General features: G+C 38.8%; 1 protein-coding gene and 1 non-coding gene across 2 annotated transcripts in view; one reads left to right on the top strand and one right to left on the bottom strand.

Moving 5' to 3' along the window:
- The window catches only part of CRYBG1 (crystallin beta-gamma domain containing 1), a 235,500-nt gene that overhangs the window by 38,930 nt on the left and 181,762 nt on the right, over positions 1 to 14,808 (top strand). The window lies entirely within an intron of this gene.
- TRNAC-ACA (transfer RNA cysteine (anticodon ACA)) lies at positions 1,215 to 1,287 on the bottom strand. The gene has a single exon. It is a non-coding gene; the product is annotated as a tRNA-Cys (tRNA).

Genomic DNA, 14,808 nt, shown 5'->3' with positions numbered 1-14,808 from the left:
TTTCATTTTTTTATATTAGTGTAATTGTGTTTCCAAATTTGCTACCATGTTGACTGCAGCACTTTGACAGCATCATCTCTTAGGATTTTAAATAGCTCAGCTGGAATTCCATCACCTCCACTAGTTTTGTTTATAGTAATGCTATTTAAGGCCCGCAGACTTCAGAATGTCTGGCTCTAGGTGAGTGACCGCACCATGATGGTTATCTGGGTCATTAAGACTGTTTTTTTTTTTTTTTTGGTACAGCTCTTCTGTGTATTCTTGCCACCTCTTCTTAATATCTTTTGCTTCTGTTAGGTCCATACCATTTCTGTCCTTTATTGTGCCCATCTTTGCATGAAATGTTCCCTTGATATCTCTAATTTTCTTGAAGAGATCTCTAGTCTTTCCCATTCTATTGTTTTCCTCTATTTCTTTGCACTGTTCACTTAAGAAGGCTTTCTTATTACTCTTTTCTATACTTTGGAACTCTGCATTCAGTTGGGTATATCTTTCCCTTTCTCTTTTGCCTTTCACTTATCTCCTTAGCTATTTGCAGGGTCTCCTCAGATAACCATTTGCCTTGTTGCATTTCTTTTTCTTTGGGATGGTGCTGTTAAAGGACTGCACTCAATCTGCCAGCAAATTTGGAAAGCTCAGCAGTGGCCGGAAAACTGGAAAAGTTGTTTTCTTCCCAATCTCAAAGAAGGGCAATGCCAAAGAATGTTCAAACTGCAGTACAATTGCACTCATTTCACATGCTAGCAAGGTCATGCTCAAAATCCTTCAAGCTAGGCTTCAACAGTACATGAATTGAGAACTTCCAGATGTATAAGCTGGATTTAGAAAAGGGAGAGGAGCCAGAGATCAAATTGCCAACATCTGCTGGATCATAGAAAAGCAAGAGAATTCCAGAAAAACATCTATTTCTGCTTCATTGACTGTGTCAAAGCCTTTGACTGCATGGATCACAACAAACTGAGGAAAATTCAAGTGATGAGAATACTAGACTACCTTACCTGCCTCCTGAGAAATCTGTATACAGGTCAAGAAACAACAGTTAGAATTGGACATGAAACAACGGACTAGTCCCAAATTGGGAAAGAAAGTGAAGTCGCTCAGTCATGTCCGACTCTTTGCGACCCCATGGATTGTAGCCCACCAGGCTTCTCCATCAATGGGATTTCCCAGGCAATAATACTGGAGTGAGTTGCCATTTTCTTCTCCAGGGGATCTTCCCAACCCAGGGATCGAACCTGGGTCTCCTGCATTGTAGGCAGATGCTTTTACCGTCTGAGCCACCAGGGAAGTCTTAAATTGGGAAAGGAGTATGTATATTGTCACCCTGCTTATTCAGCTTATATGCAGCATACATGGTGCAAAATGCCGAGCTGGATGAAGCACAACCTGGAATCAAGATCACCAGGAGAGATATCAATAACCTCAGATATTCAGATGACACCACCCTTATGGCAGAAAGTGAAGGGGGGAACTAAAGAGCCTCTTGATGAAGATGAAAGAGGAGAGTGAAAAAATCTGGCTTAAAACTCAACATTCAAAAAATTAAGATCATGGTATCTGGTCCCATCACTTCAAGGCAAATAGATGGGGAAACAATGGAAACAGTGACAGACTCTATTTTCTTGGGCTCCAAAATCACTGCAGATGGTGACTGCAGCCATAAAATTAAAAGACGTTTGGTCCTTGGAAGAAAAGCCACGACAAACCTAGACATTGCATTAAAAAGCAGAGACATCACTTTGCTGACAAAAGTCTGTCTAGTCAAAGCTATGGTTTTTCCAGTAGTCTTGTATGGATGTGATAGTTGGGCCATGAAGAAGGCTGAGAGCCAAAGAATTGATGCTTTTGAACTGTGGTGTTGGAGAAGACTCTTGAGAGTCCCTTGGACAGCAAGGAGATCAAACCAGTCAATCCTAAAGGAAATCAATGCTGAATATTCATTGGAAGGACTGGTGCTAAAGCTCCAATCCTTTGGCCACCTGATGTGAAGAGCATCAGGAAAAACCCTGATGCTGGGAAAGATTTAAGGCAGGAGCAGAAGGGTGTGACAGAGGATGAGATGGTTGGAAGGCATCATCGACTCAGTGGACATGAGTTTGAGCAAACTCCAGGAGACAGTGAAGGATAGGGAGTCCTGCCATGCTGGTAGTCCATGGGGTTGCAAATAGTCAGTCTTGATTGAGTGACTGAACAACAACAATTGTGTTTGTGTTTTCTCTCTCTCTCATTTTTTCTTGTTTGCTTTATTGGGCCCTAGAAATGGATGGAAAAAATATTCCAGAAGCATAGGAATATAAACAGATGCAGGAGGAGCAGCTTGATCACATGTGAGGGCAGAATAGTTTCAAGTGGTCTTAAAAAGATTGGCCTTGGTGTTGGAAGAAATCAAATGATTTGTCAGAGCCCTTTAAGAGTAGACTCAGAATGAGTAAAGGGCTGATGGCAAAAACAGCCAGAACATTCTGAAAACAAAGGTGGCTTACTTTGTGATAGGGTCCCAAACAAAATATGCTTTATGGTCACGCTGTACTCCTGAGTTTGCTGTTTGTACCTGACCCTGCTTCTTGTCCTGATCACAGAAACAAGTTAGTACAGTTTCCCTGGCTGTTGACTCAACATTTGTCACCCGATTCCATATTCTTCTACTTATGACTAAAAACCTAAAGCAAACACACAAAAAAAGAGTAGACTCTTAAATATTTATTGAATACTTATAGAACACAGAATAAACTTTGATAAGTGCCAGGCACTGTGCAAAGAATGAGACTAGAAATAGATGAATGTCATACAGTTCCTGCCTACATGGACTGCATTATCTAGTGGTATAGACAGACAATGAGCAACTCTCTATAATATTATATGAAAATTATGACCCCCACAATATTTATGAGGAGATAAATGAGGGTGGTCAGTTCTTTGAGGGGAAGTCAAAGGTTTCGCAAAGGAGATGTGAGCTAAATCTCAAAGTAGGAGCAGGAGTTTGTTAGGTAGAGGAAGGTGAGGAGAAGAGCATTTTAAGCCAAGAAAAGGTGAGGAGAGTTATGAGAGTTGCTGGTGCTTTGGGGAACTGTCTGTCTTGCTAGCTAGTGGAGGTGTTGATCAGTGATCCAGTGCTGTGCTCAAACTGAGGCAGTGCCTGCAGGCATGACCTCTCCTCCTAAATTATCTAATGACTTTCTGGTCATAACTGAGTTTTCAGGTAAAAAGTATGAATAATTTTTTTCTTGATATTAAATCTAAAATTGTGAAGACCCTCTTAACCTCTTTTCAACATGTAGAGTAAATAATAGAATTGAACTCATTTGTAGTAAGTAATATTTTTTTTCATAAATGTGTGGAGAGGTGGTTTGGGGAAAGTTGAAGTTGTACAAGCATAATGTGATACCTAGTAGAGGAACCTCTCCAATAATTTTACAGACATAATATTCTTTCTTTATCCCCTGCTGAACCCAAAAGGAAGTTCATTACTTCCTGCTGGAATTTGCTACACATTTGCTATTCTGCAAGACTAAGACTCCAAGATCTGAGTTGCCAGGTCAGAGTCCTGTTTCCCAGGGATGATTCTGTTTAATAAAAGCAAAGAGGAGCCTCTGTTTACTCATCTGTAGCAAGCAATTCTTCAGAAAGAACTGGTGAATGCTTTGGACATCACTTGTATTTTGTGTGTGTTGTCTATCATAGAGTTTTCCCTTCGTTTTTCTTTTTTTTTTAATAGAAAACTCGATTCTGAGAATTTTTGAGTCACATTTTCTATCACTAGTATATCATTCTCTTATTTTGTGAATGAGTCTTTGACACTCCCTCAGAATCATTCGATAAATGATGGGGACTTGTCAGAGGAAGTGACCCAAAGAAATGACACTGAGACCTTTGTCTGTGGCCTGAAGAAGGGGTGATCATTATAGATCTTCAGTTCAACAGTATGCGGGATGGGAGTGCTGCAGTGGGGGTAAGGGGTGGGGGCCAGAATACTAAGCAGGCCCACTGGTTGGAGGGAGCATGGAAGACCCTAATTGTAAGCTCTGTGGGGGCAGGGAGCTGGCCTCTGCTAGCTTATGCTCCTGGAGCTTTGTCTGACCTGTGACAGGTTCTTAACCAAACAATCTGTTGGAGGAGGAATTGAAAATGTCTCTTTGTGACTAGAACACAGAGAACAAGGGGCTGCATGGAATAAACTGACACTGAGAGAAAGCTATACAAGGCCTTGTGCCCCTTAAAGATAAGGGGCTTTGTCCTTGGCAGTGGAACACCAGTAAAGGATTTTAAACATAACTGGTTTGCTCTACAGTGTAATGCCAGCACTTCCCAACTCTGATTGTGATCAGCAGTGAGAAATGCATTTTACTTTGTTGTTGTTGTTCAGTCACTCAGTCATGTCCAACTCTTTGCAACCCCTTGAACTGCAGCATGCCAGCCTTCCCTGTCCATCACCAACTCCCAGCACTTGCTCAAACTCATGTTCATTGAGTCTGTGATGCCATCCAACCATCTCATCCTCTGTGGTTCCCTTCTTCTCCAGTCTTCAATCTTTCCCAGCATCAGGGTCTTTTCTAATGAGACAGTTCTTTGTATCAGGTGGCTGAAGTATTGAAGCTACAGTTTTAGCATCAGTTCTTCCGATGAATGTTCAGGGTTGATGTCTGTAGGATTGACTGGTTTGATCTTCTTGCAGTCCAAGGGACTCTCAGAATCTTCTCCAACACCACAGTTTGAAAGCATCACTTTGACACTCAACCTTCCCTGATAAAACACACATACAAACACATAACTAAAAAAATTATGAACAATGCTTATCCTTACTAAATGTGATGTGTTCCATTATTTTCTTTTTTTAATATAAATTTATTTATTTTAATTGGAGGTTAATTACTTTGCAATATTATATTGGTTTTGCCATACATCAACATGAATCCGCCAAAGGTATACACATGTTCCCCATCCTGAACCCCATTCCCTCCTCCCTCCCCGTACCATCCCTCTGGGTCATCCCAGTGCACCAGCCCCAGGCATCCAGTATCATGCATCGAACCTGGACTGGTGATTTGTTTCATATATGATATTATACATGTTTCAATGCCATTCTCCCAAATCATCCCACCCTCTCCCCTCCCACAGAGTCCAAAAGACTGTTCTATACATCTGTGTCTCTTTTGCTGTCTTGCTTACATGGTTATCGTTACCATTTTTCTAAATTCCATATATATGCGTTAGTATACTGTATTGGTGTTTTTCTTTCTGGCTTACTTCACTCTGTATAATAGGCTCCAGTTTCATTCACCTCATTAGAACTGATTCAAATGTATTCTTTTTAATGGCTGGGTAATAATCCATTGTGTATATGTACCACAGCTTTCTTATCCATTCATCTGCTGATGGACATCTAGGTTGTTTCCATGTCCTGGCTATTATAAACAGTGCTGCGATGAACATTGGGGTACACGTGTCTCTTTCAATTCTGGTGTCCTCGGTGTGTACGCCCAGCAGTAGGGTTGCTGGGTTGTATGGCAGTTCTATTTCCAGTTTTTTAAGGAATCTCCACACTGTTCTCCATAGTGGCTGTACTAGTTTGCATTCCCACCAACAGTGTAAGAGAGTTCCCTTTTCTCCACACCCTCTCCAGCATTTATTGCTTGTAGACTTTTGGATCACAGCCATTCTGACTGGCATGAAATGGTACCTCATTGTGGTTTTGATTTGCATTTCTCTGATAATGAGTGATGTTGAGCATCTTTTCATGTGTTTGTTAGCCATCTGTATGTCTTCTTTGGAGAAATGTCTATTTAGTTCTTTGGCCCATTTTTTGATTGGGTCATTTATTTTTCTGGAATTGAGCTGTTGGAGTTGCTTGTATATTTTTGAGATTAGTTGTTTGTCAGTTGCTTCATTTGCTATTGTTTTCTCCCATTCTGAAGGCTGTCTTTTCACCTTGCTTATGGTTTCCTTTCTTGTGCAGAAGCTTTTAAGTTTAATTAGATCCCATTTGTTTATTTTTGCTTTTATTTCCAATATTCTGGGAGGTGGGTCATAGAGGATCCTGCTGTGATGTATGTCAGAGAGTATTTTGCCTATGTTCTCCTCTAGGAGTTTTATAGTTTCTGGTCTTACATTTAGATCTTTAATCCATTTTGAGTTTATTTTTGTGTATGGTGTTAGAAAGTGTTCTAGTTTCATTCTTTTACAAGTGGTTGACCAGTTTTCCCAGCACCACTTGTTACGGAGATTGTCTTTTCTCCATTATATATTCTTGCCTCCTTTGTCAAAGATAAGGTGTCCGTAGGTGCGTGGATTTATCTCTGGGCTTTCTATTTTGTTCCATTGATCTATATTTCTGTCTTTGTGCCAGTACCATACTGTCTTGATGACTGTGGCTTTGTAGTAGAGCCTGAAGTCAGGAAGGTTGATTCCTCCAGTTCCATTCTTCTTTCTCAAGATTGCTTTGGCTATTCGAGGTTTTTGTATTTCCATACAAATTGTGAAATTATTTGTTCTAGCTCTGTGAAAAATACCGTTGGTAGCTTGATAGGGATTGCATTGAATCTATAGATTGCTTTGGGTAGTGTACTCATTTTCACTATACTGATTCTTCCGATCCAGGAACATGGTATATTTCTCCATCTGTTAGTGTCCTCTTTGATTTCTTTCACCAGTGTTTTATAGTTTCTATATATAGGTCTTTAGTTTCTTTAGGTAGATATATTCCTAAGTATTTTATTCTTTTTGTTGCAATGGTGAATGGAATTGTTTCCTAAATTTCTCTATTTTCTCATTATTAGTGTATAGGAAAGCAAGGGATTTCTGTGTGTTGATTTTATATCCTGCAACTTTACTATATTCATTGATTAGCTCTAGTAATTTTCTGGTGGAGTCTTTAGGGTTTTCTATGTAGAGGATCATGTCATCTGCAAACAGTGAGAGTTTTATGTCTTCTTTTCCAGTTTGGATTCCTTTTATTTCTTTTTCTGCTCTGATTGCTGTGGCCAAAACTTCCAAAACTGTGTTGAATAGTAATGGTGAAAGTGGGCACCCTTGTCTTGTTCCTGACTTTAGGGGAAATGCTTTCAATTTTTCACCATTGAGGATAATGTTTGCTGAGGGTTTGCCACATATAGCTTTTATTATGTTGAGGTATGTTCCTTCTATTCCTGCTTTCTGGAGAGTTTTTATCATAAATGGATGTTGAATTTTGTCAAAGGCTTTCTCTGCATCTATTGAGATAATCATATGGCTTTTATTTTTCAATTTGTTAATGTGGTGAATTACATTGATTGATTTGCAGATATTGAAGAATCCTTGCATGCCTGGGATAAAGCCCACTTGGTCATGGTGTATGATCTTTTTAATGTGTTGTTGGATTCTGATTGCTAGAATTTTGTTAAGGATTTTTGCATCTATATTCATCAGTGATAATTGGCCTGTAGTTTTCTTTTTTTGTGGGATCTTTGTCAGGTTTTGGTATTAGGGTGATGGTGGCCTCATAGAATGAGTTTGGAAGTTTACCCTCCTCTGCAGTTTTCTGGAAGAGTTTGAGTAGGATAGGTGTTAGCTCTTCTCTAAATTTTTGGTAGAATTCAGCTGTGAAGCCGTCTGGACCTGGGCTTTTGTTTGCTGGAAGATTTCTGCTTACAGTTTCAATTTCTGTGCTTGTGGTAGGTCTGTTAAGATTTTCTATTTCTTCCTGGTCCAGTTTTGGAAAGTTGTAATTTTCTAAGAATTTGTCCATTTCTTCCACGTTGTCCATTTTATTGGCATATAATTGCTGATAGTAGTCTCTTATGATCCTTTGTATTTCTGTATTGTCTGTTGTGATCTCTCCATTTTCATTTCTAATTTTATTGATTTGATTTTTCTCCCTTTGTTTCTTGATGAGTCTGGCTAATGGTTTGTCCATTTTATTTATCCTTTCAAAGAACCAGCTTTTGGCTTTGTTGATTTTTGCTATGGTCTCTTTTGTTTCTTTTGCATTTATTTCTGCTCTAATTTTTAAGATTTCTTTCCTTCTACTAACCCTGAGGTTCTTCATTTCTTCCTTTTCTAATTGCTTTAGGTGTAGAGTTAGGTTATTTATTTGACTTTTTTCTTGTTTCTTGAGGTATGCCTGTATTGCTATGAATTTTCCCCTTAGCATTGCTTTTACAGTGTCCCACAGGTTTGGGGTTGTTGTGTTTTCATTTTCATTAGTTTCTATGCATATTTTGATATATTTTTTGATTTCTTCTGTGATTTGTTGGTTATTCAGCAGTGTGTTGTTCAGCCTCCATATGTTGGAATTTTTAATAGTTTTTCTCTTGTAATTGAGATCTAATCTTACTGCATTGTGGTCAGAAAAGATGCTTAGAATGATTTCAATTTTTTTGAATTTACCAAGGCTAGATTTATGGCCCAGGACATGGTCTATCCTGGAGAAGGTTCTGTGTGCGCTTGAGAAAAAGGTGAAATTCATTGTTTTGGGGTGAAATGTCCTATAGATATCAATTAGGTCTAACTGGTCTATTGTATCATTTAAAGTTTGTGCTTCCTTGTTAATTTTCTGTTTAGTTGATCTATCCATAGGTATAAGTGGGGTATTAAAGTCTCCCACTATTATTGTGTTATTGTTAATTTCCCCTTTCATACTTGTTAGCATTTGTCTTACATATCATGGTGCTCCTATGTTGGGTGCATATATATTTATAATTGTTATATCTTCTTCTTGGACTGATCCTTTGATCATTATGTAGTGTCCTTGTCTCTTTTCACAGCCTTTGTTTTAAAGTCTATTTTATCTGATATGAGTATTGCTACTCCTGCTTTCTTTTGGTCTCTATTTGCATGGAATATCTTTTTCCAGCCCTTCACTTTCAGTCTGTATGTGTACCCTGTTTTGAGGTGGGTCTCTTGTAGACAACATATATAGGGGTCTTGTTTTTGTATCCATTCAGCCAGTCTTTGTCTTTTGGTTGGGGCATTCAACCCATTTCCTTTTAAGGTAATTATTGATAAGTATGATCCTGTTGCCATTTACTTTATTGTTTTGGATTCGAGTTTATACACCCTTTTTGTGTTTCCTGTCTAGAGAATATCCTTTAGCATTTGTTGGAGAGCTGGTTTGGTGGTGCTGAATTCTCTCAGCTTCTGCTTGTCTGTAAAGCTTTTGATTTCTCCTTCATATTTGGTGTTTTTTTATTTTATTTTATTTTTTAACTTTACATAATTGTATTAGTTTTGCCAAATATCAAAATGAATCCACCACAGGTATACATGTGTTCCCCATCCTGAACCCTCCTCCCTCCCCATACCATCCCTCTGGGTCATCCCAGTGCACTAGCCCCAAGCATCCAGTATCGTGCATCGAACCTGGACTGACAACTCGTTTCATACATGATATTTTACATGTTTCAATGCCACTCTCCCAAATCTTCCCACCCTCTCCCTCTCCCACAGAGTCCATAAGACTGTTCTATACATCAGTGTCTCTTTTGCTGTCTTGTACACAGGGTTATTGTTACCATCTTTCTAAATTCCATATATATGCGTTAGTATACTGTAGTGGTGTTTTTCTTTCTGGCTTACTTCACTCTGTATAATAGGCTCCAGTTTCATTCACCTCATTAGAACGGATTCAGATGTATTCTTTTTAATGGCTGAGTAATACTCCATTGTGTATATGTACCACAGCTTTCTTATCCATTCATCTGCTGATGGACATCTAGGTTGCTTCCATGTCCTGGCTATTATAAACATTGCTGCAATGAACATTGGGGTACATGTGTCTCTTTTCCTTCTGGTTTCCTCAGTGTGTATGCCAGCAGTGGGATTGCTGGATCATAAGGCAGTTCTATTTCCAGTTTTTTAAGGAATCTCCACACTGTTCTCCATAGTGGCTGTACTAGTTTGCATTCCCACCAACAGTGTAAGAGAGTTCCCTTTTCTCCACACCCTCTCCAGCATTTATTATTTGTAGACTTTTGGATTGCAGCCATTCTGACTGGTGTGAAATGGTACCTCATTGTGGTTTTGATTTGCATTTCTCTGATAATGAGTGATGTTGAGCATCTTTTCATGTGTTTGTTAGCCATCTGTATGTCTTCTTTGGAGAAATGTCTATTTAGTTCTTTGGCCCATTTTTTGATTGGGTCATTTATTTTTCTGGAGTTGAGCTGTAGGAGTTGCTTGTATGTTTTTGAGATTAGTTGTTTGTCAGTTGCTTCATTTGCTGCTATTTTCTCCCATTCTGAAGGCTGTCTTTTCACCTTGCTAATAGTTTCCTTTGATGTGCAGAAGCTTTTAAGGTTAATTAGGTCCCATTTGTTTATTTTTGCTTTTATTTCCAATATTCTGGGAGGTGGGTCATAGAGGATCCTGCTGTGATGTATGTCAGAGAGTGTTTTGCCTATGTTCTCTTCTAGGAGTTTTATAGTTTCTGGTCTTACATTTAGATCTTTAATCCATTTTGAGTTTATTTTTGTATATGGTGTTAGAAAGTGTTCTAATTTCATTCTTTTACAAGTGGTTGACCAGATTTCCCAGCACCACTTGTTAAAGAGATTGTCTTTAATCCATTGTATATTCTTGCCTCCTTTGTCGAAGATAAGGTGTCCATATGTGCGTGGATTTATCTCTGGGCTTTCTATTTTGTTCCATTGATCTATATTTCTGTCTTTGTGCCAGTACTGTCTTGATGACGGTGGCTTTGTAGTAGAGCCTGAAGTCAGGTAGGTTGATTCCTCCAGTTCCATTCTTCTTTCTCAAGATCACTTTGGCTATTCGAGGTTTTTTGTATTTCCATACAAATTGTGAAATTATTTGTTCTAGCTCTGTGAAGAATACTGTTGGTAGCTTGATAGGGATTGCATTGAATCTATAAATTGCTTTGGGTAGTATACTCATTTTCACTATGTTGATTCTTCCAATCCATGAACATGGTATATTTCTCCATCTATTAGTGTCCTCTTTGATTTCTTTCACTAGTGTTTTATATTTTCTATGTATAGGTCTTTAGTTTCTTTAGGTAGATATATTCCTAAGTATTTTATTCTTTCTGTTTCAATGGTGAATGGAATTGTTTCCTTAATTTCTCTTCCTATTTTCTCATTATTAATGTATAGGAATGCAAGGGATTTCTGTGTGTTGATTTTATATCCTGCAACTTTACTATATTCATTGATTAGTTCTAGTAATTTTCTGGTGGAGTCTTTAGGGTTTTCTATGTAGAGGGTCATGTCATCTGCAAACAGTGAGAGTTTTACTTCTTCTTTTCCAATTTGGATTCCTTTTATTTCTTTTTCTGCTCTGATTGCTGTGGCCAAAACTTCCAAAACTATGTTGAATAGTAATGGTGAAAGTGGGCACCCTTGTCTTGTCCCTGTCTTTAGAGGAAATGCTTTCAATTTTTCACCATTGAGGATAATGTTTGCTGTGGGTTTGTCATATATAGCTTTTATTATGTTGAGGTATGTTCCTTCTATTCCTGCTTTCTGGAGAGTTTTTATCATAAATGGATGTTGAATTTTGTCAAAGACTTTCTCTGCATCTATTGAGATAATCATATGGTTTTTATTTTTCAATTTGTTAATGTGGTGTATTACATTGATTGATTTGCAGATATTGAAGAATCCTTGCATTCCTGGGATAAAGCCCACTTGGCCCTTCATATTTGAATGAGATCCTTGCTGGGTACAGTAATCTGGGCTGTAGGTTATTTTCTTTCATCATTTTAAGTATGTCTTGCCATTCCCTCCTGGCCTGAAGAGTTTCTATTGAAAGATCAGCTGTTATCCTTATGGGAATCCCCTTGTGAGTTATTTGTTGTTTTTCCCTTGCTGCTTTTGATATTTGTTCTTTGTGTTTGATCTTTGTTAATTTGATTAATATGTGTCTTGGGTTGTTTTGCCTTGGGTTTATCCTGTTTGGGACTCTCTGGGTTTCTTGGACTTGGGTGATTATTTCCTTCCCCATTTTAGGGGAGTTTTCAACTATTATCTCCTCAAGTATTTTCTCATGGTCTTTCTTTTTGTCTTCTTCTTCTGGGACTCCTATGATTCGAATGTTGGGGCATTTAACACTGTCCTGGAGGTCTCTGAGATTGTCCTCATTTCTTGTAATTCGTTTTTCTTTTTTCCTCTCTGATTTATTTATTTATTCTATCTTCTACTTCAGTAATCCTATCTTCTGCCTCTGTTATTCTACAATTTGTTGCCTCCAGAATGGTTTTGATCTCATTTATTGCATTATTCACTATATATTGACTCTTTTTTATTTCTTCCAGGTCCTTGTTAAACCTTTCTTGCATCTTCTCAATCCTTGTCTCCAGGCTATTTATCTGTGAGTCCATTTTGATTTCAAGATTTTAGATCATTTTCACTATCATTATTTGGAATTCTTTATCAGGTAGATTCCCTATCTCTTCCTCTTTTGTTTGGTGGGCATTTATCCTGTTCCTTTGCCTGCTTGGTATTCCTCTGTCTCTTCATCTTGTTTATATTGCTGAGTTTGAGGTGGCCTTTCTGTATTCTGGCAGTTTGTGGAGTTCTCTTTATTGTGGAGTTTCCTCCCTGTGGGTGGGGTTGTACCGGTGGCTTGTCAAGGTTTCTTGGTTAGGGAAGCTTGTGTCGGTGTTCTGGTGGGTGGAGCTGGATTTCTTCTCTCTGGAGTGCAATAAAGTGTCCAGTTATGAGATGTCAATGGGTTTGGAGTAACTTTGGGCAGCCTGCATATTGAAACTCAGGGCTGTGTTCCTGTGTTGCTGGAGAATTTGCATGGTATGTCTTGCTCTGGAACTTGTTGGCCCTTGGTTGGTGCTTGGTTTCAGTGTAGGTATGGAGGCGTTTGATGAGCTCCTGTCGATTAATGTTCCCTGGAGTCAGGAGTTCTCTGGTGTTCTCAGGATTTGGACTTAAGCCTCCTGCTTCTGGTTTTCAGTCTTATTTTTACAGTAGTCTCAAGACTTTTCCTTCTGTACAGCACCGTTGATAAAACATCTCCTTTCGAAGACAATGGGCTGCTTTTCTGGGTTCCTGATGTCCTCTGCCGGCATTCAGAAGTTGTTTTGTGGAATTTACTTAGCGTTTAAATGTTCTTTTGATGAATTTGTGGGGGAGAAAATAGTCTCCCTGTCCTATTCCTTCGCCATCTTAGGACTGCCTCCATTATTTTCTGTTTTATTTGGTGTTTTTAAAAAATAGTGGTCAAAGACTGCATATATATATTTTTTACTTTATTTTTTAATTGAAGGATAATTGCTTTACAGTATTATGTTGGTTTCTATCAAACATCAACATGAATCAGCCATAGGTTTACTATGTTTCCCACCACCTGAATATCCTTCCCACCTTCCTCCCCATCCTACTCTGCCGCTGCTGCTGCTGCTAAGTCGCTTCAGTCGTGCCCGACTCTGTGCGACCCCATAGACGGCAGCCCACCAGTCTCCCCCGTCCCTGGGATTCTCCAGGAAAGAACACTGGAGTGGGTTGCCATTTCCTTCTCCAATGCATGAAAGTGAAAAGTGAAAGTGAAGTCGCTCAGTCATGTCCAACTCTTAGCGACCTCATGGACTGCAGCCCACCAGGCTCCTCCATCTCCTACTCTGCTAGGTTGTTACAAAGCCCCAGTTTGAATTCCCTGAGTCAGACAGCAAATTCCCATTGGCTGTTTATTTTACATACAGTAATGTATGTTTCCATGTTACTCTTCCCATACATCCCACCCTTTCCTTCGACCCACCACCACAAGCTGTGTCCATAATGTCTGTTCTCTCTGTCTGTGGCTCCATTACTGCCCTGCATCATCTAGAATCATCATAGGTAATTCATCATGAATCATCATCTAGAATCATCATTCTAGATTCCATACATATGCATTAATATACAATTTGTTTTTCTCTTTCTGAATTATTTTGTGTAATAGGCTCTAGGTTCATCCACTTCATTAGGACTGACCCAAATGTGTTCCTTTTCTATGGCAGAGTAATATTCCATAGTATATATGTACCATAGCATCTTTATTCATTCATCTGTCGATGGACATCTAGGTTGTTTCCATGTCCTAGCTACTGTAAATAGAGCTGCAATGAACATTGGGGTGCATGTGTCTTTTTCAATTTTGGTTTCCTCAGGGTATATGCCTAGTAGTGGAATTGTTGGGTCATATGGTAGTTTTATTCCTAGTTTTTAAAGGAATCTCCATATTTGTTCTCCATAGTAGCTGTTTCAGTTTACCCTCCCACCAGCATTGCAGGAGGGTTCTCTTTTCTCCACACTCTCTCCATCATTTGTTTGTGGATTTTTTTTTTTTTTTTTTGATGATGGCCTTTCTGACCATCAAGCACTGCTATATTTAAAATGGATAACCAACAAAGACCTATTGTACAGCACATGGAACTCTGCTCAGTGGTATGTGGCAGCCTGGATGGGAGAGGGTTTTGGGGGAGAATGGATACACATATATGTATGGCTGAGTCCCTTTGCTGTTCACTTGAGATGATTGGGTTGGTACAAAAGTAATTGCGGTTTTGGACTGTGAATTTTAAATCATTATAACTAGGCTCAAACACATCTTTATTAATCAAAACAGGAACCATTATAATCAACACATTTTTGCCAAAGAGAAATAAGTTTGTTTATTCTTGTAGTGTAAAAATCTGTGGTTCAGGATTTGATGAACTCTTAGGAAGCATTTTCTGCCTCCTGCTGGTTGTGGAAGCGTTTTCTCTGCAAAAAGTTGTTGAAATGCTTGAAGAAGTGGTAGGTGGTTGGTGAGAGGTCAGGTGAATATCGCAGATAAGGCAAAATTTCATAGCCCAATTTGTTCAGTTTCTTTGGTTGTGTGATGTGC

The sequence above is a fragment of the Bos grunniens genome, chromosome 9 (assembly GCF_055505025.1).
Source record: "Bos grunniens cultivar Pamir isolate PY7600 chromosome 9, Bosgru_T2T1.0, whole genome shotgun sequence".
In the NCBI taxonomy this organism is placed as follows: Eukaryota; Metazoa; Chordata; class Mammalia; order Artiodactyla; family Bovidae; genus Bos; species Bos grunniens.
This window is presented reverse-complemented; position numbering and strand designations above follow the sequence as displayed.